The sequence below is a fragment of the Fragaria vesca genome, unplaced genomic scaffold (genome assembly GCF_000184155.1).
Source record: "Fragaria vesca subsp. vesca unplaced genomic scaffold, FraVesHawaii_1.0 scf0512996, whole genome shotgun sequence".
In the NCBI taxonomy this organism is placed as follows: domain Eukaryota; kingdom Viridiplantae; phylum Streptophyta; class Magnoliopsida; order Rosales; family Rosaceae; genus Fragaria; species Fragaria vesca.
Genome location: NW_004443408.1, coordinates 111,793 through 114,486, shown reverse-complemented (window position 1 = coordinate 114,486; position 2,694 = coordinate 111,793). Strand labels below are relative to the sequence as shown.

The window sequence follows — 2,694 nt, the reverse complement described above, 5'->3', positions numbered from 1 at the left end:
TACAACCAAATACGATCAACATATATATATATATATATATATATACATCCAACGTACTCAAAATCGATCAACTCAATCACACTCAGAATCGATCAACTCAAATAAAACTCAAAATCAACATATATATACACATATACGTACCTATATATAGCTCCACAAACTAATTATGGACAGATTTCGACAACACCCAAACTTTTTCTCCCAATTTTTTTTCCCAGATGATGAGCTGCTATCTAGATCTGCAAATATAAGGCACTAAAGAATTTTTAAAGTTGTCGGCTAAAGTTCACAGACTATAGCCGACAAAAAAAATTCTTTAGCCGACGAAATTAAAGTTGACCATAGCCGACGAAAATTTAAATTAGCTGACGAAGGAAAATTTCGTCGGCTAACGTGGACTTTAGCCGACGAAAAAATAATCCGTCGGCCTGGTTTTTTTATTTTCGTCGGCTATAACCTTTCTTCTGGTAGTGTTTACCTTGGGTTGATTCAATCTCAAGAACAATTTTGATTTCCAGAAAGTCTACTTTTCTTTGATTTCTCTTATGTTAATGGTAGACATTTCTTATGAAAATAGTAGATGTGTCTTATGTTAAATGTAGACTTTGCAACTTTTACCTTGGGTTGATTCAATCTCAAGAACAATTTTGATTTCCACAAAGTCTACTTTTCTTTGATTTCGGTTATATGAACGGTAGACATTTCTAACGAAAACAGTAGATGTGTGTTATGTTAAATGTAGACTTTCCATCTTTTACCTCGGGTTGATTCAATCTCAAGAACAATTTTGATTTCCAAAAAATTGTTTGCATCTTTTACCCTGGGTTGATTCAATCTCATGAACAATTTTGATTTCCAAAAAGTCTACTTTTCTTTGATTTCTCTTATGTTAATGGTAGAGATTTGTTATGAAAATAATAAATGTGTCGTATGTTAAATGTAGAGTTGCAAATTTAACCATGGGCTGATTCAATCTCAAGAATAATTTTGATTTCAAGAAAGTCTACTTTTCAAATGAAAACAGTAGATGTGTCTTATGTTAAATGTGTCTTTCGACTTGCAACATTTTCTGTAATATTTTTCATGATATATAGTAGTAGCTGTTTTTTATGATAGTTGTAGACAGTCTGAAGAATCATTTTGATATTCAGAGAGTCTACTTTTGTATGATTTTGCTCATCTGAATGGTAGATATTTCTAATGAAAACGGTAGATATATAGAGACTTAATGGAGAGTTAGCGGTGTTAGTTTACTTTAACCTGCTATAGCAAGTCAAAACTAGTTGGGTATCCATACTTTAAGACACACAAATGGAACCCATAGATTTAATATATAGAAAACCTTGTCACTTACTTGCTGAATTGGAACACAAAGCTTACTGGGCTATTAAAACATTCAATTTTGGTCTGAATGATGCCAGCTCTCTTAGGAAACTTCAGCTCAGTGAGCTGGAAGAGATTCGGAATGAAGCATATGAAAATTTTAGGATTTACAAAGAACGAATGAAAGTTTTTCATGATAAGAAAATTTTGAGAAAATCCTTTGAACCTGGTCAAAAAGTTTTTTTGTTTAATTCTAGATTGCATTTTTTTCCTAGTAAACTACGCTATAGGTGGACTGGTCTTTTTGTGGTTAAAAGAGTTTTTCCTTTTGGTGCTATTGAAATTGATGACCCCAAGAATGGTAATGTGTTTAAAGTTAATGGGTAGCGTTTGAAAGCATTTTTGGAGAATATTGTTCTAGAGGATGAAACCATCTCTCTGGAAAATCCTGTCTATGATGATTGATGTGCTGGACTCCAAGTCCATTTGTTGTAAATTGTAATATTGTTTTCGGGTTAGTTTTTTATTTTATTTTATTTTCTGGTTCAGTCACTAACAAGTTGTAGAGTTTTGCTCGGAAATGTCTACTCTTTCTGGGGCATTCCTTCCTTCTCTCTCTTTCTACTTTTCATAACTTGTCTGCTATCTTTTGATATTGCTTATAACATCAAGGACAATGTTTATTTCAAGTTGGGGGGGAGTAGTGACTTGTGAGTCTTGTTTAGTTTTGTGTCTGTCAGTTTTTTATTTTTTTTCGTTACTGTTCACATAAGTGTCCAAAAAAAAAAAAGAGTCTAATTTTTAGTTTTTCGTTGAGTCTTTAGGTGTCTTCCAACTTTATGATGAGCATGAACTTTTCACGGATTAATATTATGGTCACAAAAGGATTGCAAGCATGTGTCAGATTCTTGATTTCAAATAATTGTTAATAGATTTTAACGATTATTTTACTTGAGTTGTGTGCATTGATGGTTAGACTAATGTGATGAATGAGATTGATTGATTCATGCTAAGATGAGTTCAACTTGATTCATATGACCCTTATGTGAGCTTTTGAGCTTTATATATGTGCTTTCTTTTTGAGTGGTTATTGAAAATATTTTGATTCGTTTTCTTGGCTATAAATTTTCGAAAACCTCATTATTCCTTCTTGTTGGTTGATTTCTCACCATAGCTTTTAATGAACTCTAGATGACTAGAACTCACTCTTGCGGACTTTCGAAACTTTTTATCATAAAACGCTCTGAGTTTGGAAATGATAAATGAAATTTTTTTTTAGGATGAACACCATTGCCAGATTGCCATGTGTCCCTATTTGTGTGCGCGGCACACCCCTTAGTTAAACCCCTTTGAGCCTACGTTAAGCCTTTT

At 32.8% G+C, this 2,694-nt stretch overlaps 1 pseudogene; it reads left to right on the top strand.

Moving 5' to 3' along the window:
- The window catches only part of LOC101291110, an 8,175-nt pseudogene extending 6,465 nt beyond the window's left edge, over positions 1-1,710 (top strand).
- Positions 1,711-2,694: the final 984 nt, after the last annotated feature.